The following is a 27,255-nucleotide window of genomic DNA, read 5'->3' on the forward strand; positions in this document are numbered from 1 at the left end:
GAAACAGGCTTAGGCTACTCAAGGCCAAAAAAGAAGGGCAACAGGGCGGCAGTGTAGAGGGCAGGACTGAGTGAGAGGTGCACAGGGGCCGAATGGTGAAGGGCTTCCCACCATGATGGGAATGTTGTGGAAAGGCATCAGAGGACTTTGAGTCACTCACTCTGGCCTGTTGTGTGAAAAGACTCTAGAGGGGAAAGCAAGGGAGAGCAGTGATCATGGCCTGAACTTGGATGGCAGTAAATGATAAGACACTGAATGTATTTTGAAAGTAGAGCACCTGGGCCTCCCCGGTGGCACAGTGGTTGAGCGCTGGGTTGCGAAGCTGCCCGCAGCCTCTGCAGCACCAGTTCAATCCCCGGCCACCAGGCGAGGGTCCCACATGGCGCGCAGACCTCTCTTGCCACCCGCTACTCCCCTCAGCAGTGTATTTCGTTGGTCTGTCTGTTCTGTTCCCCACTCTGGCTCTGGTGGATTCTCTCACCCTCCCATGCTTCTGACTGTAACCAGTGCTTGTATTAATAAATAAATAAATCTTTAAAAAAAAAAAAGAAAGAAAGTAGAACACCTCAGTTGCACACGCAGAGTTATTCCGATCCAGTTCCTCAGGTGTGAGGTTTGGAAGCATTTCCATTTTTTTAACTGAGGGTTGAAAGAGCTTAGTCAAATATTTCACAGGTACTCTGGGAGGTAATGTTTGGGATTCCAGGCCTGCCCCAAAATCACTAGATAGAGGGTGATGAGATGAATGGATATTTCTTTTTGGGGGGATCCAAAAAGAAAGCTCCAAATAACCATGTAATTAATTGCCTGATGTGGCACTGCCTAAGCAGACTAACAGATAGTCTTCTAATCAGTTATACAACTAGACATGGAGTTTGTCCTATTTGTTATCTTGGAGGAAATCTTAGTTTTATAGCATGATTTTTAGAAAACAATGTCATTAAATTTTTTCATAGCCTGATCAATATTCCTTGTTATGCAGAACTAGTTTGTGGAAAAGAGTAGAACCAATTTACATTAGGAACCCAGAAGCTTCTAGAAATGCAGTAACCAATATTCCTATACCTCTTCCCCCCAAGATTTAAAATTAGGGAAACAGGAGTAACCCTGACCCTATTTTGTTGGCAGGAAGAGATTCCAAAGACAGGGCAGAGGGATGCAACATGCATCACAGGAGCTGGGACAGCATGTGGCTGAAGCATAAAGAGAGTCACCCTGCAGCCTCCAGGATTCTTGGTTGGACTTTGGGAACAACATTTGAGAAGAGAATGTAAACTTAGAGAGCTGTACCTTGGAGCCCAATTGTGGGGCTCCTCAATGGTAACAACAAAAGTCTAAATCAGTGAAAACTTCACAGTACTGGTTAATGGTTTCCAAAGGTGGCACCAAGAGACAGAAAGAACAAGTGACATAAGACCACAGCACCATGTCATCTAGTATTTGAAAGTAGGTCTGGATCCTTTGGGACTGAGTGACCCCCTGGTGTTCATGGACAATGAGATGATGTCCATGAACTTTGGACTTCCAATAAATAAAGTATGGATGAGGGTTGTAATGACTATGGAGGAAGTACAGATGTCACATATTTGGTAACAGACATATATAGGGTATGCTGCATGGTATACCATAAATATGCTAAGAATGTGGTAAGGCCCTATATAACTTACACATATGGTAAGGCCATAATGCCTTTTAATCATGAAAACATGGCACCCACTCTTTATTGGTAGAACAATGGGTACATTTATTGATTTATTTGCATTCATTTTCAACTTTCTGCAATGAACATGCATCACTTTTTGCAAAGAAAGGGGAAAAAAAGTAAATCAAATATATATAAAGAAAAGACTATTTAGCTCACATCACTCCCCCTGCCAGGTGACCCTGAGAACCAATGACCAATGGTGACTTACAGGTGCTTTTGTGGCACCTCTGATGGCCAAGTGTGGTGATTCCTAGACCCATGAATAGCCAGAACTTGCCGTCCCTCGCCAGAAGTACCAAGCAGCTTGTCTTCTGAGCTGCAGTGAGCTTCCCTGGCCCAGGACAGGGCAGGTGGCACTCCTCTTTCACTGATTTGGGTTCCCTTAACAGCTCAGATGGCCCCATGGCCCCCTTAACCACTCATGGATGGCAGACGGGGAGTTCCCACACAGGTTCTCTGGTCCCACATGTGTAGATCACAGAGAGAGTTTCACTTCAAGGACCAGGTGTCACACTCACAGAGCAACAAATAGGCCCACTCATGCGATTTGCATACCACAACCAAACCTCCTGGGGTTACCACATTGGCCCAAAAATGTATACAGTGCCTTCACATGGTCAGAACTCAAAGGTGAAGGTCAAAGGGACCCCATTTCTCTGTCTTCAATGAACCGCCCATCCAGATGGGACACACAGAAAAGCCCCTGACACAGGAAGAACATTCTGTTAAAATAGCGACCAAAAAAATAAATAAATAAATAAATAATGACAAACAGGTCAACTCGTGACTGACTTCCTCCCACACCAACCAAAACTACTTCCTGTATCTGGTATTCAGTCCTGTCATCAACACTTCTCTCAAATGAGTCCCCTCATATCCACCCTACTACCCGCACAATGGTTGCACCCTCTCCTGTTCTCACCTAGACTCACACACCAACACACCTTTCAGTTCATTCTTCATGCACTGCCAGATGAATTTTTCATAATACCATGTGTATTACCATTACATGCTACTTTCTGTAATGGAAGGTTTCTAAGGAAAATTCAAAGGAACTGTAACACCTTAGCAGAGCATGAGGTGTCTTTCACAGTGCAACCCATCTTTCCAGACTGGGCTCTCTCTCCTCCCCACCAAGCCTCAGCAAACTCCTACACCTCCCCAGCCCACCCCCACACACATGCAGAACACTCTAACAAGACCAGACTTATCAGCATTCCTCAAATACAAAGCAGCCTGGAAGATCCTTTCTGTTAATCTCTGTCAAAATTCTATTCATTCTTCAAGGTACAATGTGAATTATCTCCTTTTCCATAGAGCTTTCTTCATACCTCAAGTCAAAATTAATCCAGCTACAATTGGGCCATAGCAGCACTTTGCTTAGATCTCATTGCACACATCTTATGCTTTGCTTTCCTAGACTTAACCTTGAGCTCCTAAAAAACAATTATCACATGTCATTCTTCTTTGTGCCCTCTACAACACAAGACCTAGCATACAGCAGACACGTTTGCTACTTATTAAATCAAAAGACAAGTTATTATCTATTTTCAGTATGTATGTGTGTGAATACATACACACACACACACACACACACATATATATATATATAAAAAGAAGCAAAGAAGCATGTCTCAGGCAATGGTTCACAGATCCTAGAGGGTTATAAGGTACAGATTGGTCCAAGTATTGTTATTCTAATATAAATCTTTATAACTTAATTTTGTTTAGTGAATTTACCTAGATTTTCTTTTTTTTAAGATTTATTTATTTATGCATACAAGAGCTGGGGTACAGGCATGAGTTGTGGGGGCTGAGAGGATCCACCAGAGACATAGCAGGGAACAGAACAGGCAGATAGAACAAAGTACACTGCTGAGGGGAGCAGCGGGTGAGTCAGGAGAGGTCTGCCGTGCCATGTGGGTAGCTCCCTGGCTGGGGATCAAACTCGAGCTGCAGAGGCTGTGGACAGCTTCATAGCATTGTGCTCAACCCCTTGCACCACTGGGGAGGCCCCAGATTTTCTATTTTTCTCTTCCCTCCCCTCTCTGCTCCGACACATGTCCACATACTCAAATACACAGAAAGAAATAGAGATACAGATAAAGATGCTATTGCTCTCGTGTTTACCTAGAGAACCCTGACTAACACAGCAATCAACCCCTCAACTGGCAAATAAATCAAAGCATCTCCTGCCAGAGTCTGGCCCCTGTGGCTACTGCTTGTCATCGCAGTACAATTATTCATATCAGAAGACTTTTCCCAAGCCCTATGTTTCTTTTGTGTGCAGCGACATCCATTAGTGTGACGCTCCTGATCCTCTTCACCCATCACTAACCTGGTTGGAGGGTTCAATGGAGAAACCAGAGTTGCCGGCCCCTTCTCTTCTCGTTGCCCCCCTCTCCTTTCTATACCCTAAGTTTTACCTGGAATAATGCACAGTGGTGCCTGTGACAGGAAAGGCAAGTCTGCCAACCCTGTGCCATTTGTTTCTCTCTATAAGCTGTTTTTTCCAACTTAGCTTCTAACAGTAATATAGGTCATATTTTTTTCTCCACCTTTACTGTTTTGTTTCTTGTTCAGACGGTAGGCATAGAAGAAACCCCAGGCAATGTACATGGCTTGATTTCAAAGTCTGTGAAGTATATCTACATAAGGAATAGCCCACAGCAGGCCTTGGGACTAGTCCTAAAACCCCGGTCCACAGAGCAGAAGAGGCTTTGAGTTTGCTAGTCCGACCCCTCCAGTGTTGAGTAGGATTAGCATAATCCTCTATTTCACAGGAGGTTATAAGGAGTGAGTGTGAATCTGTTAAGTCCATTCCAGTGTGTAACACCAAGTGGCATCATTTTTATGACGATCTTAATCCTGTTGATGTGGAATCCCAGATGCCCACCTTGCTAAGATCTGCTTGACAATTTCTGAGCCAGCTTTGGTATACAACCTTGATATTTGGGTCAGCTACCATATGGCCCCCACAGAGCACTTCCCAAGACATTCTTCACGTCCCACCAAACACTCAGATATCTGTGACAATACGTGGGAGAGAATGTGCCCCTCCCACCTGGTATTATAGTTTTTTTTAGGACCACTGAAGCAAGGACGTTCCAGTCCAGTGTCTTGCAAGTTCACATGAACTCTTTCAGTTTCCTCTTGCAGCTGGTCTCTTCTCTCCCTAGGGCATGAAACTGGGGTTGGGGGAGATTTTCATGACAGACAGACTCATATCATCACTCCTCACCTCAGAAGCTTAAAGCCCTTTTATCAGGCCAATATTGTGATACTTAGTTCCTGCTTCCACAGGATAAAGAATTTTCTAGGAGGCTCTGGAGTCCCTGGATGGATAACTGGACTAGATTTTTAGCAATATCCAGACATGTCTGAATTCCAGTGGTAGATACACTATAAATAGCAGCAGACGTGGCCAAGTCTCAAGTCCCCCTAAGATGGTTACACTGGGCCCTCAACAGAGGGGACACCCAATTACATTCCCATTTCCTGGCAAACATACTTCCAAGCCTAACCTTCCCCTCCTTTCTTCTATCTCTTCCTCTTCTTTTTTTCTTTTTTGGCTTCTCTTTTTTCTTCTTCTCTTTCTCTCTGTCTCTCTCACCCTCTCTTACTCTTGCTCTCTCCTCCCCCACCCTTTCCAAAAAGAGGGGATAGGGTGAGAGACAGAAGAAGACACAAGCAAGAATCAACCTGGGGGGGAAGAATCAACCTCCATTACTAAAAGATGATGTCTTGCAGCACTCCCACTGCCCACCTGTGACTATGCAGGTGTCCCTTTTCACCAACTTTCTCCCTCTGCAGGGCAGCAGCTTCCTGCCTGCCCATGACCTGTCAAGGCCACCTGCCTGTGACCATGCAGGCCTCTCTTAGCAAACCTGTGCCTTCTGGGGCAGCTCTTTCTGCCCGCTTGTATCTATGCAAGTGTACTTTATGTTTCTAACACTTTTCCTAATAAACCTGCCTTTTTTTTTTTAAAGATTTATTTATTTATTTATTTATTTATTTATTTATTTATTTATACAAGCACTGGGTACAGTCAGAAGCGCGGGAGGGTGAGAGAATTCACCAGAGCCAGAGCAGGGAGCAGAGCAGGCAGAAGGACCGAAGTACACTGCTGAGGGGAGCAGCAGGCTGCAGGAGAGGTCTGCGTGCCATGTGGGACCCTTGCCCAGCGACTGGGGATCGAACTGGCGCTGCAGAGGCTGTGGGCAGCTTCGCAACCCAGTGCTCAACCACTGTGCCACCGGGGAGGCCCTAAACCTGCTTTTTACACATAAAAAAAACTAAAAAATAAAAGATCATGTCTTTATATTTCTGTTTTGCCAGCTCAGAGACAGCTGGATGCTTTTCATTTTTACCCTGGGTTGTGTATACTTGGAAAGCAGGAAGCACCCAGCACAGAGCAATCCCACACTCACAGTAAACCTTGCAGCCCTGACTCCCAGGGTGTCAGGATTTCTGTGGATGGGCGGATGGGCGGGGGTGGGGGTGGGTCGTGGTGGCAGGACTGGGAGGAGGCTGGGAGGTGAATGGTGCACCAGTCCCCTTAAACTGGCCAGAGAAACTCCACTTCCTGCTGGCTGCAGAGACCTCACCTCCAGCTGGCTCCACTTGTTGGAAAATTCTCGCACACAAAGTCTCCTCCTGTTTGCCAGCTTGAGGCAGCTGGTTTCCTTCTCTGCAGGTCATTCTCTAGGGAGGAAGACTGGGGAGAAGAAGGGTGTTTAGAGCCTGAAACAGGGCAGGAAGGGTTTTGTTCTCTTCTGAAAAAGGACTGAGCCAGCACAACCTAGGAATTCCCCTGCCTAAGCCAGTGGTGTTGAGGATACAGGCAAGAAATGCTATAAAATTAGTACTGATTGTGCCTCACTTGAATCTTAAGAGGCCTCTGATACAGCCTTGTCCCTGATGTGGGATTGTAGGTGGCAAATGTTATGACTATAAATTCTGGGGATTGGGCTCAGAGCAAGCTCTACCCTTATTCTGGGGGGGGGGGGGTGAAATGGGAGGGGACCTGAAACCAGGAGGTTCATTCAAGAGGGCACATCCCAAGATGATAAAAAGCCACCCATAAGAGTCCCAAGGGGCCCTAGGAGGCAGGGCCTATGCTGGTTTGGTGCTATTCTTTCCCCCAGCACCCCTCCCAGCTGTCTTCCCCACTTGACAAAAACAATATGTCAAGTAATAGGGAGACATATATGTCCATAACTTGGTAGTAAGAGAAATGCCATAGAACTTTCCTGAGGGCCTCCCTGGTGGCATAAAGGGTAAAGCACAGCACTATGGAGCTATCCACAGTCTCTGCAGCACGAGTTCGATCCCCAGCCATGCAAGGAGCTACCTACATGGCACAGCAGACCTCTCCTGTCATGCCCACTGATCCCCTCAGCAGTGTATTTCAGTCAATTGGCCTGTTCTGTTCCCCACTCTGTCTCTGAATCCTCTCACAGCCCCCCCAGCCCCCCCACACACACCTCTGGCCTGTACTCCAGTTCTTGTATGCATAAATAAATAAATCTTTTTTTAAAAATAAATAATTCTAACCCTGAGTTCCTCTCCCTCCTGACTGGCAGGAAATCCAATCTAGCCATTCCCGCAGCCTCTACCCCTTAGACTTGTGCAAAGCACCCCTGGAAGGATGCTTCTGCTGCCTGAGATATTTGTAAGGCCCCTCCAGCCGCACTGTTTACTGCATTGTACCCTCCACATGACCCCTTAAAATCGAACATCACAGTGACTTTCAGATGACCATGGAAGGGAATGACTTACAGGCCCATTCACCTCTGGGGCCCTGCCCTCCTAAGTGCACCATCCCCTCCAAAATCTTGCCAGCTCCCAAGCAGCACTGTCAAAGAGAATATCAGCGGTTCCCACACTTTTAGGGACTCTTGGGCTATAGCTCCCTTTCCAAAGAAATGGCATCACTCCCTCTTACCCCTTCTCCTCTCTGACTTCTTCCTCCAAAAAGTTCCTAGAGTCTCCCCTCCCTCCAAGAAATTCTGCATAGTATCTGCACTGAATTTAGGGCACTGACTTCAAACTGGAAGCTGGAGAACAAACAATCCTGCAGATGGAATTCATCTGACTGACCTGGTATTTTACATATTTGAAATATGTTGACACCTTGGAAGTTGACACTTAAAATATGGATTTCTGGCCTTTTCTGAAAAAAGCAAGGATCGAGCTGTCCGTTCATTCAATATGTATTTGTTGAGCACCTATTATGTTCCAGGTAAGAATCTCCTTGGTCCTGGAACTAGGGGGACAGGATATGAGGTTCAAGGTTGGGTGGAGTATGTGTTCTAATTTATGCTGGGGACACAGAAACAGTCATCTGTGGGTGGGGATGATGAGTAACCACATGCAAATCAGTGATAAACAAGATCTTTCAGAGAGTAAAAAATGTGTGAAACTTAGAAGGAAACACACCAGGGTGACAGGAGACAGAGTACATACTATCTAGATGGAGAGCTTAGAGAAACTTCTCCATGGAGTTGTCAGATGAGTTGAGGTCTGAATGACAAGAAGGCAAGTAAAGATCTGTGGCAAGAGCTCGCTGGGCAGGGGAAAAGTTCAAAAGTCCCACAGTGGACACAAACTTGACATTTAGGAGTATCAGACAAAAGGCCAGTGGGTCCATTAAGCAAACTTCAGAGTTGGAGTTAGGGGCCTTGAATTCAGAGAAGAAAGACACTCGCTAGGGAAAGCTTTTACAGAGGAGTTCAGTTCTGGAACAAAGCTGCAGGTGGGGATCTGAGGTGAGAGGAGGCAATTGGGGACACTGCTGTCATGAGGAAGCACAGCAGTGACCTCTAGAAGGAGTAATGACTGATCTCGAGTATTAAGTTTCACTTTTCCGGATAATAATTTTCTTGTGGTAGCATCAAATCCTCAGGAAAATTGATAAAATCCCCATAGCCTTGAATTAACTGTTTGTAGGAGATAAAGCACAGATTTCATTCATGTCTTGGGGACTAGACTCTAGAGACATGGGTGCAACAAGACAAGAGCTGAGCAGCAGAGCAAGTCTGAACCAGAGGAGCTGCAACACCCGGAGGACTCGAGAGATATGCAGGCGGTCGCTGGTGGTTTTCAGAAACCCCCACGGAAGGAACAGGTTTCCTGAGACATGCAGGTGAAGGGCTCAGCTGGACATTAAGAGCAGTGACCCCTGATAGTTGGAAAGAGCCTTGAAAGAGTAGAAGTAGATCACAGGTGAGATTAAGATAATATTTGGAAAAGGAGAATTGAATTTCCCTTGAATTTCCCCCACAAATACAAAACCCTCCTTTAAGAACTTCCTTGGCTATCAAAATTGCAATAATTAAGTTCCTGACAACATTGTCCATCAGTGTATTGTGTCCTTCTCCTGGACAATATTGTTCTTCCTGCAGGCACCACCACCTAAAGGAGGGTCCTGATCTGTGTTCCCTGATACAAAGCAAAGGGTGAGGTGAGAGAGAGGGAGAGATCAGGCAAAGCTCAGGAAAGACCTGGCGTGGAAACAGGATGGGAGGATGAATTCCCAAGCCTTTCACTACTAACTTTTCATGGCTTAACCAGGACTCTTCTAGGGGCTTGGGACCTGACCTCGTGGAGCTTATATTCTAACAGGTGAAACGGAGACTAAACAGAAGTGTAAGAAACAAGTCAACTACATGGTATGGTGGGAAGAGAGGAATGCTTTAGAAAGAAAACCCAGAACAAGTTACAGGAGACTGGAGGACTAAGAAAAGGACCAATTACATTTTTGACACAGTGGTCGGAATAAGGGGACCTTCAAGTAAAAGTGTAAAGAGGTGAAGAGGAAGAATATTCCAAGCAGAGGGAACAGCCAGGGCAACCCCTGAGGTGGGAGTGTGCCTGCTGTGCTCCAGGAGAAGCGAAGAGGTCAGTGCGGTGGGGCTGTCAGAGGAAGCAAAGAGAGGGTGAGGTGAAGGGGCCAAGTCATGTGTGACCTGGTAAATCAAGATAAGAACTTGGAACCTGCAAGTTGGAACAGAACCTGCTATAAGAGAAACTGCTATGAGCAGCTGTGCCTTTTATTCCCTGCACCCTCAACACCTGGCATACCCAGGGCACCCAACAAAAACTTACCTAGTAAATCACCACAGATGAAAAGCACTCTTCACCATCGTCCAAGGTCTGGTCAGTGCTAAATCATCAATACAGGTCCCCAGTTGCCCTCTCTCACACTTTCACCCACCCCAGCCCTCCAAGTCTTCTGGTACAATACCAGATGATATTATGACCCCCCCAAAGAGCTATCCTCACCAACCCTAAAAGGAGATAGCACACATCTCCAGAGACCCTGTTACATAAAATTCTTGGAGTAAAGAGCTCACTGTAACCAAATGAAATGAACGGGCCAGTGCACCTTACCTCCAGGCCCTGGGCCCTGCCTCTACCTTTTATGGCTCTGCATCACTACAGCCTGCCCTCTCTCTCTCTCCCTCCCACAAAGTCTGTTCAGTGAGCACGAAGGACTTCCTCAGGAAAGAATTTCTGTGCAGAGTCAATAAGCGTAGAATGGGCCTTCCTAATGGCGCAGGGGTTAAAGACAGCGCTATCAAGCTATCGCCAGCCACTGCAGCACCAGTTCGATCCCTGGCCCCCCAGGGAACAACCCATATGGCGCAACAGACCTCTCCTGTCTTGCCCGCTGCTCCCTTCAGCAGTGTGTTTCCGTACATTTGCCTGTTCTGCTCCCCACTCTCTCTGGTGAATCCTCTCACCCCCCGCATGTCTGGCCTACACCCCAGTTCTTATATGCATAAATAAATAAAAATCTTAAAAAAAAAAAAAGAAGCAGCAGCATAGAAGACACTCTAGTAAGCAAAGGAGGTGGGGTGCACTCATTTTCTTTTCCTGTGGGACAGCACCAGTCAGCATAACAAATTTTCCCTAGAGCCTAGCCATCAGTCAACAATTGAGAGAAGAAAGGAATGACAGTCCTGGTCCCCACCCTGCTCCTACCCGACCGACCACGCTGTTGGAAAGTCTGGGATCTACATTCCAGTGAGAGAACAGGGTCAGCTCAGGTCACTGTGCTTTCACAGGACCATTCCCCAAAAGAGAGGAGAGTGTGGTGTCTGTGCCCTAGTGCTGCCCCACCTGGCAGCTAGGCAGGACTGAAGTAGGAATGCTGTAGTCAAGCTTTGCAAAAAGTTTTGAAATTATCAGGCCCCACCACAAATTTTCTTTAACTGAGTGTCGGTAATCTCTCCCCCCACACACTTTGACTTGCACGATCCCTATCACTCCCTCCTTCTGCAGTTGCCAGTCTTCCAGACCAAGAAGGCAGGCACCAGCCCCGCAAGAACACACAAGTATTTGTACCCCAAAGCACAGAACAATGTGAGTGAGCATAAAAGTGCTTCGGAAAGGTAAACACTTCCAATAAGTGATACTCAGAGGTCAGAGGTGGTCACCATGCCCCTTTAAATACCTATCTGCTTGGCCCAAACCCCCATTTTTTTAATTTATTTTTATTATTATTATTTTTAAAGATTTATTTATTTATTTATACAAGCACTGGGTACAGTCAGAAGCGCGGGAGGGTGAGAGAATTCACCAGAGCCAGAGCAGGGAGCAGAACAGGCAGACTGATGAAATACACTGCTGAGGGGAGCAGCAGGTGGCAGGAGAGGTCTGCACTCCATGTGGGACCCTCGCCGGTGGCCGGGGATCGAACTGGCGCTGCAGAGGCTGCGGGCAGCTTTGCAACCCAGCACTCAACCGCTGCGCCACCAGGGGAGGCCCCCAAGCCCCCATTTTATGTCCCAGGGAAAAATCTAGTGCCTGCCGTGAGGCTTCTGCAAATTGCAAGGTAACCTATATTCTCTCACCTCTGGCCCCAATTTCCTGCCCTCGCTGAATTCTTACGCTCCGTTCTCTATAGTAATTCTGCACCTTCTTCATCCAACCCTATCCTCTCCCCTAAAAGCAATCATTTGTACAAGCATTGCACACTGGCATAATTTTTATTGGTGGTTTACAGGTCATGAGGGATGGGCCACATTCTCTTACCACACAGCAGACAATTTACCACCTGATACTAGATGTCCCATTTCTTGAAGATTCTCTAGGGATTTCTTACTGGCAGTGCCTTAAAGGCAGTACCATGACTCCCCCTCCCCCACCTTGCTTCCCCAGAAATTCTTCCTACTCTCCATCACAGTTGGTAGCTCCCTCCATGATTTTTATACCCAGAGTCCATCTAGGTGTGCAATGGAGTCATTCCTCTTGGCTCCTTTAGAAGCACCAGTTTTCAGAGACACTTGCTTTAGATGGTTTTTGTTTAGCCAATTATAATTATAAAATTCTAATTCACGAGAAAGCAAGGTAAAGGTCTTCCATTTCACTCATTCCCTGATTTGATGCTCTCTCTGTGTACTGTCCTTGAGGCCCAAGCCTCCAATTCTGTTCAAGGCTAAAGAAATGGAGTTCCTTACCCTGAATCCATTCTCAAAAGGCTTAGCACACCGACTTTTGTAAAGAATCCAAGACATTACCCTGTTAAAACTGCAATGGGTGGCTCTGCCCTCAAGTTGTCCAGGGAGCTTAACCTAGGGGTGTAGGTGATACTTAGAAAATTAGAAAATCTCAGAATGCCTATGAATCCCCTAAAATTACATCCAACTATGCATATTTTTCTGTAGAGAGGGTTTAAAACTTTTATAAAATATTCCCAAAAAAAGGTTTTAGCCTCAGCCAGTGGACAGAATAACCACCTTCTATTTCAACAGTGCAGCCAGAGGCCCATGTATGTAGCCCTAAACCAGGTCACTATTTAATTGGCTTGGGAAAGAGAAGATATCCTTATCAAAAGTCTTAAGTTTTCAAAAATAGCTGCTAAGAGAGTTGTGAAAAATCAACAGGGAAAATAAAATATAAATTCTTGAGTCTTAGCTTTTTAAAAAATATATGATTCAATAAGCTAATGCTTAGTCGCTAATGTTTTTTCCCAAACATGGACTACGTAATTTCGAAATGGAGATGTTTACTCCCATATTTTACATCCTGAAGTGCCTGATTTTACCATTTTAAAATATTAACTATGAAATAGAAGACGAATCCAATACATAGATTTATTGTATTCATTGGAGAACAACTTAGCTCAGATAAAACAATCACGACAAATGAACCCAAAGTTAAGGATGGATAGAAGCCTAGAGCCAATTAAAACTAAATGGGAAAGAGATTTAAGTCTGAAAACTGAAGATAAGGGTTGGCAATTATCCTGCCATCTCACCAAACACACAACTGCTATTGTTCTGGTTGACTTGATGTATTTTTAATTATCATATCATGCATTTGACTCTAGTTAGAAAAAATGAAATTGACCATAAAATAAAACTTTAGCTTTTCCCCCTATAACTCAGAGAGAGAAACATCCCTATCTGCCCACACAGTCTCTCCACCCAGAGACACGGCAGCACAATGCTATTAAAATTGTATCATCAATTATACAGAAAGAATGTTCACCATCTCCTGATCTGTGTTTACCTCATATAAATTCTCAATTGAATGTGGAAATGTTTAGTTTTGCCTCATTTACATTGTTAATAGTCTTTCACTAGATTTCGAGAAAACAGAAGAGAAAGAAGGTCTTTCCGATGTGGCAAGTTGCTTAAAAGTTTTAGCTGAACTCGACTAACGGAAGGAAACACCACACTCAGGCTCCAAGTAAAGAGGCCCCTGGCCCGCACCTGTGTGTTAGAGGGGCTCCCACTCACCCCCACATCACAAACACACATGCACTGCTGAAGATCAGGTGACAGTTCCATCACTTGGACCTGGTGATTGGTGCTGGGACAGAGCAACCCATGAGCCCAAACACCCACTTTCATTTCTAGCACCCTGCAGGCCCCAGAGAAAGAAACACATCACTTGCCCATGTCCTCAACACCAAAGGCAGCTGCATCTGAATGGTTTGTGTGTTTTGTCCTGCAGACAATGAACCTTGGGGAGAATTTGAGCAAAGAAACACTTAGGTATAAGAGAAGAGACAAATTAACTTGTCAAATTCTTCCTCTTGGCATAAATGCAACACTTCTTGCATACCAAATGATCGTGATAGTTTCCTGGTAAATGCCAGGTGTCTATTTTCTTCCTTCTCTTTGTATTCTAATTTAAGGTTCCAAAAGTGTTGACAAATTATTACAGTATTTGCAACAGATGCAGGTAGCAGCTGAGGAACATTTTGCAATCTTAAACAAATCATATTACTCTTAAATGTGTGTACTGGGTGAAGCATGATACTGACATTTTTATTGATAAGTAGAAGAATACAAACACTAAAACTGTAGGCTGTATTTTTATTAAAGTACCTTAAGATACTTGATTAAATTTTCAAAAACTTCGGCTTTATATAAAATTTTTATTTAAAATATTTTCACTCAATATTCCTTCAGGGAAGACAGACATACTTAAACAAATCTATTACTTGCATTAATACAACTAAAAACCTTGAATGGTATACAGAAAATAAAGATAAGCGGACTCTGAAAGGGAGAGAGAAGGCAAATGGGTTAGAGACAACAGGACGACGTGAGGAATGACAGTGGTGAATTCCCTGGATTTTATTTTTGTTCCATAAAGCCCAGACTCAAAACCCAACACCCAGCAACTTAGAAATAGCAACAGGCAGACTAAACAAGCCCCAACAATAGCCAAAGAAGAAGAAAGGAGCAGACAAGCAGACAGGAAACTTTTTAGACTAGAACCACTCCACTCTAGCCAAACACCACAGAAAATCTGTGGCCCCACTCCTACCCTTGCCAACAAACTCTAATAGACTTAACCCCTCACAAGACAGTAATGCGATGCCTCTGAAACCTCATTGGTTGATGTTCCTCAAGTCAGTGCCTGGACTTTCATCCTCACTCACCAGTAATGAACTCCCCACCCCCACCCCTGGTGTCAGTAGAGACCACATTGAGAGCCTGGATTTCTACTACATCCAATAGTAACAAAGCCATTCTAACTGCAGAGCAAGCAAGCAGGGAGCTACACCCCCCATGACCACCTGGCAGTTCACAAGGAGCAGGCCCCTCAAGGGTTGGTTGTCAAAAAAGGACAAGTGGAGAACTGGTCTTTTAATTCCACTTTGCAGTAATGAGGTGGTGCCTCCGCTTCCCTGCCAGAGTGATACCAAAACACAAAATAAACAAACAAAAGCCAACAGTGACAGGTTTCAAAAAAATCCAGAATCTGAACATAATGTGAAAATGCTTAGCTTCAATTGAAAGCCATTCATTTTACCAATATCCAGAAATACCTTAAACAAAATGAAGAAAGATAATTAATAGATGCTGACATAGAGCTGGAAGAAAAGTGAGAATGCACTAACAAAGATTTGAAAGCAATCGTGATAAAGTGCTTAAATGAACAATTACAAACAAACATGAAATAAGGAAAAAATACCTCAGCAAAGAAAAAGAAAGCATTAACAAAGAATAAAGGACCTAAAAAAAGAACCAGTTAGAAGTTGTTGAACTAAAAATTATAATAATGAAATAAAAAGTTCAATGGATGGACTCGATAGTGTACTGGAAGACAGAACAATGCATCTGAACAACAGAAAGAAAATAGACTAAGTACAAATGAACAGTGTCCCAAGGACTGTAGGTAGGACTGTAACAAATTCTAACATTAGTAACAATGGAGTTGCAGAGGAAAAAGAAGATGGGGTTGAAGTATTGCTCAAGGAAATAATGGCTAAAAACTTCCCAAATTTGGCAAGAAATACAAACTTACAGATCAAAGAATACAAACTTACTGAGCAAATTGTAGACAGGATGCATACAAAGAATTCCAGGCCCAGACACTGTATAATTAAACTTTTGAAAACAAGAGATGAAGGAAAAAATCTTGAAAGGAGTCAGAGAAAAACAATACCTTGCTTATAAGGAAGAAACGATTTGAATAACAGTGGATTTCTCATCAGAAACCACGAAGCCCAGAAGTGTCACAGTATTTTCAAATGCTCACAGAAAAGGGCTGTCAACTCAGAATCCCAGCAAAATTATTGTCTGGGAATAAAACAGAAATCAAGATAGATGAGATGAAGAAAAACTAAAAATGTGTCACCAGAAGACCTACCCTTTAAAAAATGGCTAATAAAACTATGAAGACAGTGAAATGATCCGTGGTTGCCAGGAATTAAAGAGAAGGAAGATGAATAGTCAGAGCAGAGAGGATTTTTAGGACAGTGAAATGCTTCTGTAAGATCCATCTGACAACAAAAGACACATTCTTTTAAGTGCCCACAGAACATACAAGGTACACCACATCCTGAGTCATAAAATGTATTTCAACAAATGTAAATGAGTTGAAACCATATAGAGTGTGTTTTCGAACCACAATGGAACTAAGTTAGAAATCAATAACAATAATAAATTAGAAAGATAACAAGAAAACCTCCAAACCCTTGGAAACTAAACAACACTAGTATTAGAAATGCAAAACTACTTACAATTGCACAAAAGAAGCAAGTGCTTTGGTGTAAATCTAACAAAGCGTGTACAAGACATGCATGCTGAAAGCTATACAATGCTGTTCAAAGAAGTCAAAGAAGAGCTAAATAGATAAACACATCGTGTTTATGAGTTAGAAAATTCAAAGTAATAAAGATGTCAGTTTTCCCCCAAATTATTATACAAATTTAACACAATCCCTGTCAATATCCCAGCAAGACTTTTGTAGGCATAAAATTACTCTAAAATTTATATGGAAAGGCAAAGGGATTTGATAACTGAAACTATTTTGAAATAAAAATAAAGCAGAAGGAATCAACTTACCCTATTCCAAGACTTACAATTCTCCAAACTACAGTTCTCAAGACCATGTGTGATACTGATGGAGAGACAGACATAAAGATAGATGGGACGATAGAAAACAGAGAGCCCAGATATAGGCCCATACAAACGATGTTTGACAGAGGTACAAAGGTAATTCAACAGAGGAAGTATAGCCTTTTCAAAAAATGACACTGGAGCCATTGCACCTCCATAAGGGGAAAAAATGATTGTCAAGCTAAATCTCACACCTTATACAAAATTTAACTCAGAAGGGTTCATGAATGTATATGCATATGTAAAACATAAAACTATAAGCTTTTAAGAAATAATGGGAGGAATTTTATAAGATCTAGTGCTAGGCAAAGTTCTAATGTTTGACTTGACATCAGAAGCACCATCCAAACAAGGAAAAAAGAATAAATTGTCAAATAAAGGGAAGTGTGTGATTATAAAAAGGTCACCATGAAAGGCCTTGTGATTCTGGAAATGTTCTTTATCTTAACTTTACCAATGTCAATACCCCTGAGATATGAAACTGTATGTAGTTCTCCATGATAGTATGTTGGAGGAAACTGGGTAAAGGATACATGAAATCTCTGTGTATTATTTCTTATAACTTCATGTGACTCTATACATTCATTATGTATAACTGCGTTTTTTTTTAATTTAATTAAAATTGTAAACACTTTAGGAAAAAAACTTCCTCAGTAACATATGTGAAAAATGAATATGACAGTGAAAACTTTTCACTTGGCTTGGCATTCAAGGCCATTCTTGCCTTAGACTTTTGCCCATTAACTTGGACTCGCCCTTCACTTCTGCCCACCTGCACACACTCCGCTCCACCTCTTGATACTTAAATTTCCTTAATGTGCCTTATTGTTCCACCTCCTCTGCCTGCTCATACTGTCCCCCTCCTCCCAATACTCACATCCTTTCATATTTTTCACAGCATCAAAGCATCTTAATATCCTACACGCCTCAGCTAAACCCGCTTCTTCTAGGAGTGCCTGCCTGTTCCTTCCCGAAAGGGCTCAGAATTTGCCATCTTTCTGCAGCCTCACTAGTACATGTATCTTGGTACCTAATACCCAGTTACTCATGTGTCTTTTTCTTTCTTCTAATCTGTGAAGCCCTTTGCTTGTTCAGGGTCTCAAATATTCCTGGCACAGAGGAAGTGACTGATAGATGTCAGTGGCGATGACTGTAAAGCCCACCTCACACAACTCTTACTTATTCTTCCCCCAGTATACTTCATTTCTTGCTCTCCCAAAGCCCCTCAGATTTTGTTCACGGGGCTAATATGACATACACATTTATAGCACCTTGCAGACAGCTGTGTTCATGCTTGCCTGAGTTCCTTAAGAATGGTACAGGGCCTCCCCTGGTGGCACAGCTTTTGAGCGCTGGGCTGCAAAGCTGCCCACAGCCTCTGCAGCGCCGGTTCGATTCCCGGCCACCGGCGAGGGTCCCACAAGGCACGCAGACCTCTCCTGCTGTCCACTGCTCCCCTCAGCAGTGTATTTCATAGTCTGCCTGTTCTGTTCCCCGCTCTGGCTCTGGTGAATCCTCTCACCCTCCACGCTTCTGACTGGGTAAGTGCTTGTATAAATAAATAAATCTTAAAAAAAAAATCATTTAAAAAAACATTAAAAAAAAAAAAGAATGGTACAGGTATGCAATTCAAAGATCTTGAAATTGATGGATAAATGAATGAACAAATTAAGGGGTGACCTGAATTAATTTCGCAGAGTTGGCTATTCCTTTATGTGTCCAGGACCTGGGAGAGGAGGGGAGAGGAGAGGAGAGGAGGGGAGGGGAGGGGAGAAGAGGGGAGGGGAGGGGAGGGGAGGGGAGGGGAGGGGAGGGGAGAACCACATCATTCACAAGGTAGAGCCCTATGTGGCTGAGCACACCAACAAGAAGAATATGTGGCAACACGATTTACAGCTATTGTGTTTGGGGTTAGGTCCTTCAGATTGTTCTTTGGGGCTGACAGAAGGAGCAAGGGCAAGAAATCACACTGCAAGCTGCTTGGGGAGGAATCCCAGTGTGAATCTTATTTTTCACACACAGAGAAAAAGGAAACACAAAAATATGTGAAAATCATAGGATGGCACATTCCAGATTTAGGCACAGTCTCAGCCTTGAGGCATTTACAATCAACTTTCAATTGTCATCATTCCAAACGCTTGCTCTTAGGGTAGTTTACTGTAATGAGAAAGCACTGCCTGGGCTTTGGCTTTAAGTGGGCCTGAGTTCGAGCCCTGGCTTGACCCTTTGTAGTTATAGGATGCTGCCACCTCTGAATCTGTTTCCTTCGTCATAAAATCCAGTATCAGACCATCTACACATGTGGGAATTGAATAAGATAATGTATATAACCTGTGGGGCATAATGTCTGGCACATAGTAGGCCAGTAAATTATGAATATTCCTTTGCAAGACACCAATCTCTGGATTATAAACTTCAAAACACGTTCAAGTGAATTATTTGTCTCATTTAAGCTGTACTAGAAGCCAAAGTTATAACACCAGGAGAATACTTAAGAAAAGTATGATAGGCATTAAAATGTTATATAGGATACCCCGCAGGGCTCTCAATAAATACTTGTTGACTGACAAATGTATTGTCAGAGCATAAAATCACAGAGATGGAAAGAGATAACAGCATAAAAAGGTAATTTGGAATCAGCACAGGATAATGATTATACTTCAATAAGTATTTTTTTAAGCCATAGTAAAGGAAATTGGAAATCATTTGAAAAGAAAATAGCAAATTTTCTTTTACAGTCACAAATTTATATGAACACCTCTATGCACAGCACCTAAAATGTGGGTGTCTTACTGGCAAAATTACTAAATTGGAAGTAACAGTGTGTCAGGTATCGAGGGACATGTGTATTCATGACATCTGTTGCCCCCTCTTTCCCAATGACCAGAGTTGGGGTGCCAGGAAAATTCCTCCATCCTCTGGGTTCTTCTCAGGCTTATCAAGTGATCAAAACAGCATCAGGTGGGTTAGCAGAGGAAAAGTCACTCTACAAACATGCACGCAGGAGTGACCATGTTTATGCAGAGCCCATATTTAGTCAGGGTGGAAGGCGTTTTATCTTAAACTGAGGCGTGAGGAAGGAGGGCCCAGGGCACTGGAGAGAAGCCTTCACATGACAAGAAGGGAAGCCTTGGTCTTTCAGCTAAAAGGAACGATGTGTTTCTCAGATAGAGAGTATATGTTCATTGATAAACCTGCACTTGGACGATACCCTTCCCAAACTATATTCTTCTAGGTGATTAGCGGAAGCAGTGATCACATCTTCATTTAGGAGGAGAGCAAAAGGATTTGGGAAAGGATAATAACTTCTCTTTAGCCTCCAGGGATTTTACTGTTCTCAGCTCAGAAAAATCTGCCTGTCAGAGTGGAACTTCCTCAGACCAAATGAGAATCTTGGGTGGTCTGTTTGAGCACATTCACTAGGCCACAGAACATCAGACGTCCTACGCACATATCACTGAACCTGCTAGAACACTTTCTAGAGCATCATCGTCCTGAAGACATCCTTCACCTGCCAGATATTTACTGAGTTTTACTACAGTCCAGATACCATGCTGGGCTCAGGGACCCCAAGACAGGTGGACTATGATACCTGTTTTTAAACAGAGAGGTAGACACAGAAATAAATCACAGGTAGAGAGTGGCTGTTACCAGAGGTATGGACAGTCCACTTGGAGGTACAAGGGTAACAGTGGTCAATGTAACCTAAACCATTAAGGAAATTTCTCAGAGGTAGTATGGAGCTGACCTTAAAACATAAGATGCTTTGCCAGGCCAGCAGAGAGTAAGGGCTGTCCAGTCAGGGGAAACCACTGGAGAAAAGGGGTGAAATCAGGGAACTGTGAACAGGCCCATCAGAACAGAGACATTTACAATTCATATATAATGTCTATACATGGAGTATCTTACATGTATAGTATATGCGTATTTTACCATCCTTATGAAATTGGCAGCAAGTAATCATCCCATTTTGCTGATTCTATACCATGAACCTTCTTTTATTAAATTAAGCCCTGAGGGTTGTTACTGGTTATAGATTGATAAATGGCCTACAGTCATCACTACCTGGCTTCTCATGGGTTTTTGAGTTCATATGAAACAGGCCACAATTATGAAGGGTCTGGGGAAGGGTCTGAAAGGAAGAAGTCTCAAAGATAAAGGGACACCACTTCCCAGTGTACACATCTTAATGGCCTGGGGAAATAGATCTTTTGGAATTTCCAGAAAAATGACAGTACATGAATCAGCTATGCACATTGTGAAACCTAAGTCATCTACTCATTATTCCACAATATAAAAATAGAAAATTTTACATCAAGATAAAAAATTAAAACCACCATTAGCCAAGACAAGACATGCCAATACATGGAGACACACACAACACGCTAGGGTTTTGTACCAGGACAGATTCGCTTACTTATGTTACAGAAATAGCCCACATGTTGTACATGGGCACCCACTGCAGACATCACTAAATGATTTCAGTATGTCTTCCCACTGAGATAAGAGATAAAGCGAGGTCAAAGGATAAAGTATTTCTTGTGCTATTAAAAAGAGTGCTTTTTAGGCTTCGTCAAAATGGCTCTGTGGTTGCATTAAAATTACCACTTCAAAATGTCATCTATCCAATTTCATGTCCCATGCCTGCCACTAAGTGGTTATCTGGCCTTTCCCAAGGTCACATAATTTCTCTAGGTTTCTAAATCCTTTTCTGTAAAATGAAGACCTAGACCAGATAACTACAAAAGTCAGTTCTCATTCTGGAGTTTATAATTCTGACTTTCTTCTTCACCCCATATATAGCTAGCCCAAATCTCTTATCTGTACTAAAGACTGATTGTCTTGGGCAGGGGCAATTTCACCCCTATTTCTCAGAGGGTACATGGGTATATTATTGGTTCAAACCTCAAAGCACATGAAATGCCCCCATGGGCCCCTCTGGTTAGTGTCTTTGGCTTCTACGTTGGACAAGTGTGCACTAGATATAAAACTGCAAGATGACTTGCTTCCCCAAAATGGAACTTAAAAATCAAGATTTCATTTGTTCTCTGTGGTTTCATTTCCTGCCCGGAAGTGAAGCTCTGTGAAGCAGAGGGAGCTGAAGATGACAAATACTTCTAGATGGAATCTGCCTTCAGTATGGCTTCCTTCACTATAAAATACAGGTAAACACTATAGAACCACTGCTTTTTGTGGAGTCAGGCAAAAAACACAATTAGGGATGGATTTCATCTTGGATTTTCTACTTCTGCATGAAATGAGTATAACTGCACTCGAGTTTTGGTTTTAGGTGGAGGTCCCCACCCCCACCCTGCAGTAGTGTCCAGCCTCATGAAATTCGTGGGGCAAGAAAAGAAGAACTACCACCACCCACAGCTCCATCCAGCTTACTCTGTAGCCTTCCCAGGGGAACCCAGATCTGCCCCAGGCAGAGTCTACACGCAACTTGCAACACTGATCACAGCCTTCTGCTAAGGCATTGAACTCTGTCTGCATATTTGTAAGAACATATAAAGCAGTGTTCAAGAGTATGAATTATAAAACCAGAGACCTGGGTTCAAGTTCCACCATACATCTGACCATCTCGCCAAGCCTCAGCTTCCTCAGTCATGAAATGACGCTAATAGAATCTAATTACGAGGATCATTGTGAGAATCAAATAGGACAATGAATGTAAAACTATAAGGTATAATATTGAGCTCACAGTGCTAGGCTGAGCCATACTTGAGCCTAAGTAGAAAAAGGAAAACTCAGAATTGCTAAATCTGTCTTTATTTAAAATCCTGATATTATATTCACCATGAATTTTTTGTATTAATTTTTATTTTAAAAATATTGCATTAAAGCAGTACTTATCTTGATTACTGAGGGATTTTTTGGGCACCCTTTAAATTTTGCACACTAACCTAAGAATTCAGTAAATGGTGGTTGCTATAATTTTGCCATCATTTTAACAATGACTGCCCAACACAATTTAGCACTTAATTATCTGATGTCTTGTATTAGTCATTGTTTTAAGTGCTTCTATTCTATTTTTTCAACTAATTGGTACACTTATTAAGGGCAGATTATGACATATGTCTTTGTCCCTAGGACAACTTGGTTGCATGAGAAGGTTAAATAAGTACATTACATATAGACGAGATAGACAATTTACCACTCTAATGTCCTCTAATTGTTTCATGGATTTGAAAGTGTTGCTTCATGATCCTTAAGGACAGGGATGACATCTGGCACTTATCCTATGTCATGTCTGGCACAAAACCAGGGGAATAGAATCAAAGAACTGGCAAGGACCCCTGAGTTCATCTAATTTCACCTGCTCACTTCACAAATAAATCAAGGATGTCCAAAGAGGTTCCATGATGTGTCCAAAGCAATCAGTGCTAGTGCTTAGATGAGACTTCAGGTCTCCTGGGCTTCTTTCACTCCAGCTAATTTTCTTTTATCTCTCCATCCCCTTTAGTGTCAAAAGCAGACTTCTATGTGTATCAAAAATTCAATAAATGATGTAGATGACTGAGTTCTGGAATTTGAGTAATCTTTTCTAAAAGGGGGAGCAGGGAGTCATTGCCTGAAAAAAAGAGCTGTGAATTTACTAAATCTCTATATTTTTCTGGCTCAGTGTGGCAAGATAGTTAAGGGGATTCTGGATTTGGAATTAGACATTTCTCAAGCAAGTCTTGGCTCTGCTAATTCCCAATTATATAACCCTGGATGAAATTAAGTTTCTTAATTTAATTTTCCTCGTGAACATGACAACAATACCTGCCACATAGAACTGTGAAAAATTATATGAAATGAAAATATGTACATATAGTATGGCAGACTGCCTAACATATAATAAATGGTCAACCAATACTGGCAATTATCTCAAAACAAACCCTAAATGTTAGATGGACTATTAAAGGCAGAAGGATAGAGTTATATGTACAGTTGGGTAATATACCCACATTTTTATATTATGGTGGATAAAGATTAGGAATGCGGTGAGCTAAACTATCAATCAAGCACTTATAATTATGCCTTTTCTATCCCATGAGGTCTCATAAATCGCCCTAATATGGAATCTATTCTGGGGGATCTCAATTCCATTCAAACATGGCAGGGACACTGCCACCACCCCTACCTCCCTCCAGCTGCGGAGCTCCAGAAATTTTACAGATTTTCAAAAGCATGAAGAGCACCAGTCAGGAGACCATAAAAAAGAACTTGTCATAAGGGCCTCCCCGGTTGCACAGCGGTTGAGCGCTGGGTTGCGAAGCTGCCCGCAGCCTCTGCAGCGCCGGTTCGATCCCCGGCTGCTCCCCGGCCACCGGAGGAGGGGCCCACATGGCACGCTGACCTCCCCTGCCGCCCACTGCTCCCCTCAGCAGTGTACTTCGGTCCTTCTGCCTGCTCTGCTCCCCGCTCTGGCTCTGGTGAATTCTCTCACCCTCCTGCACTTCTGACTGTACCCAGTGCTTGTATAAATAAATAAATCTTAAAAAAAAAAAAAAAAAGAACTTGTCATAACTCGAGAATACCTAACTATCATTCCAATCTTAGAGCCATTTCAAGAGAAAACAAACTATATTAGCAAGGAGACCCAATCAATAAGCAGAAGCCCAGACAAATATAATAAGACACTCCATGACTTGGAATGCTGCCAGCACCAGTCAAATGCTGTGAATGCTGGATGGAGAAACCAACTGCACAGCTGAGTTCAACAATATCTCATTACCTTTATTCTCTTTTGCCCTCAATGCAAAGCAAAACTCTGAGCCCAAACTCACAGGACGCCGTAGGAAGATATGCTGTAGAAAAGTACCCTGTTTGTTAGTACCTATAACTCAGGGCGAAGAAACAGACATGGATATCCCAAATCAAAGGTCACACATTTTGCATTTTTGCAGCATCCTTGGGTCTTCCAAAATCCTCAAACGACATCACCTTGTCTGCCATTAGCATCTCAGCGAAGCAGCTAAGAGTTCACTAAAGTGACAAAACTTTAAAAAGCAGCTACTATTCAAAGAACTTTGGTTAGAAAAGTCAGAGAAAACACAAATAAAAACATTTTTATCCAGAGTAAAACCTTCTGTTGATAATCTGAAAGTCCTCTTGAAATTCAAATGTTCCCAAAAGCAATGCATTGATAGTATCCTAAACTGGGTTCTAAAACAGGAGGAAAAAAAAAAAAAGACAACAGTGGAAAAATTGGTGAAATCCAGAGTACATACTTCAGTTAGTAATGTAATACCAATGTTAATTTCTTACTTTGGACAAATGTGCCATGGTTACAACAGATATTTACACTAAGGAATGCTAAAAGGAAGGTTTTTATCTTTGCAACTTATCTGTAAATCAAAAACTATTCCAGGGCCTCCCTGGTGGCGCAAGAAGCAAACCGCAGCCACTGCAGCACGAGTTCAATCCCCGGCCAGGGAGAAACCCACATGGTGCAACAGACCTCTCCTGACTCACCCACTGCTCCCCTCGGCAGGGTATTTCAGTCAGTCTGCCTGTTTTGTTCCCCACTCTGTCTCTAGTGAATCCTCTCACCCCTCCCACCCTGCACCTCTGGCCTGTACCCCGGCTTTTGCATGCATAAAAATAAAATAAATCTTTAAAAAATTATTCCAGAGTTTATTCAAAAATATATTTTTTAGGTAGCAAAAGCAAATATATAAAGTCAAGGGTACTTCGCAAAGATCCATTGTTTGGTGAGTGAAAGGAGTGGGGATTAGTAGTCTCTTTTCCCAGTGAAAAGTAAATTAAAAGGACAAAAATCTCAGTCTTTTTCTAGAGATAAAGCAAAAAAGATAGTGGCCTACTCCTTTTCCCCTCAGGTAACATGTTGCAAAGGTAGAGTCCCAGGATTTGGACTCCCCAGTCTGGAAAAGTCGTTCCACACTCATTATTGCACTGGAGTTCTGAGCAGAGATCATTGTCCCCATTTTATAGATATGAACACAGGTTCAGAGAGGCTGTGACTTACTCAAGGTCACAGAACAAGGTAGAAACACCCAGGTTTCTTTCCCAGGGTCCCTTCCTGTGCCAGAGCAGATTATAATGAAAGAGGAGGCTCTCTGAAAGGGAAGTACCTTCATGCAGATCATCTAAAAATCAAATAACCACAGCTCGAATTCTGGAGGGCAGGTGTCAGCTGAGAGAGCAGAGATTCAAAATACACGTCTTCTGGCCTGAACAGACTTGGATTTGAGTCCCCAATATAGGATAGAATTCACTTGGCCAGTGACCAGCTCATAGAGTCCTTCCCATTCCTGCCTGGGAGTCATGCTCATAACAACAGCAACAGCAGGAAAAGGCCTTCACGAACATAAAAATAAACAAACTTTCTATTTTTAGCAGGGCTGCAGCTGTGAGAGCTTCATTATTTGCTTTTTAGCTGCAGCATCTGAGGGAGGAGAGGCAAGAGCGGAGGGGGTGGGGCGTGAGGACAACTCAGAGCAGTCGCCCTGGGAGCCAAATTTTCCATTGCTGAACCTAATTACATGCAGGCCACAGACACCAATGACCGGCCTGGAAGTCTCTGGAGCCTGCAGGTCTGGAAACACTGGTGAGCGTGAACCAGGAAGCTGGCCTGTGATTGGGTTCTTTCTTGGCCATATATAGAAATAAATCATCTTTTACCCACATGGTTTTTAGAGTCACTAAAAACTTCAGCCTAGTGACGTCATCTAAGGAGTGGAAGTTAAACTTGTAAGTGGAGATCTTGGCTCTCTAAGTTAGGTAGTTGGAACCTGTGTTAATCTCGTAAGAACTCAGATCCAGCTCATTGCAGGCTTCCAGAATTCTCGATAAGCCTATAATGTTTTGTCTCTCCCAGCCCTTGTTGACAACTGGCAACTTTGGAAGCTTGAGAAAGGACAAGCCTAATGCTGGAGCTGGGAAATAATAAGAACTGTGGTTCCTGCTTTCTGTTTGCCAGGAACAGGTCTGGGTATGTGAGAAGGGAGTTCCAAGGGCCCCCAGAGCAGGAGCACCAAAGTCCTTTTCTTATAAATTCCACAGCAGTTTTAGGAAAAGCCTACACCTGAGCTAATTTCAGAAGTGCCCCCTTGCTGTACTTCTGCCATACCCTGACATCATGTCACCTTTAATTATGTTCTTGTGTCCCTTGTGTGCAGAGTCCCAATTATATTTTCAGTCTTTATGAGAAGACAGAACTGCAGACCCCATAGCAGAACCAAGAAAGGAAAGACCCCCCCCCCAATATTACAGGTGCTTAGGGCATGAGGAAGTAGGCCATGCTCTTCCATGCTCCCCGCAACCTCTACATCCCAGATGAGGTCTTCACTCATTTGCAAACATTGAGCAAGCACCTCACTGTACCATCCCTGCTCACATACAACTTGCACTGTGGGGGACAAATAAAGAGGCAATTTCATTACTGTGGGTCAGGCGCCTAATAAATAAGCAGAGTCCTGTTACTGTGCCAAAACGAAGGCAGGTAGAGACTGGGTCAGAGTGTCTCCTCAAAAACTCCCCGTGTAAGGGTAAATGTCAACTAATAACATGGCAAGAGAAGAGAGTCGAGCTAAAATACACAAGAACTTAACCCCAGCACCTCATAAAAAGTTGATTTCTACCTCCAAGGAACATTTACCACAATACCCAATAACAGGTACAACTGCTGTTGACTCATAAGAAAAAAGGTAGTGTCATGACCTGTGATGG

General features: G+C 43.1%; 1 long non-coding RNA gene across 1 annotated transcript in view; it reads right to left on the bottom strand.

The window, feature by feature from the left end:
- Window positions 1-25,785, bottom strand: part of LOC119241261 (uncharacterized) — a 63,274-nt gene extending 37,489 nt beyond the window's left edge. Inside the window, exon 1 of the long non-coding RNA XR_005124289.2 lies at window positions 25,659-25,785. This is a non-coding gene — a long non-coding RNA (uncharacterized LOC119241261). The remainder of the gene's footprint in view (window positions 1-25,658) is intronic.
- Between the last annotated feature and the right edge of the window lie 1,470 nt (window positions 25,786-27,255).

The sequence above is a fragment of the Talpa occidentalis genome, unplaced genomic scaffold (genome assembly GCF_014898055.3).
Source record: "Talpa occidentalis isolate TD23 unplaced genomic scaffold, MPIMG_talOcc4v2.1 talOcc4.12, whole genome shotgun sequence".
NCBI lineage: Eukaryota > Metazoa > Chordata > Mammalia > Eulipotyphla > Talpidae > Talpa > Talpa occidentalis.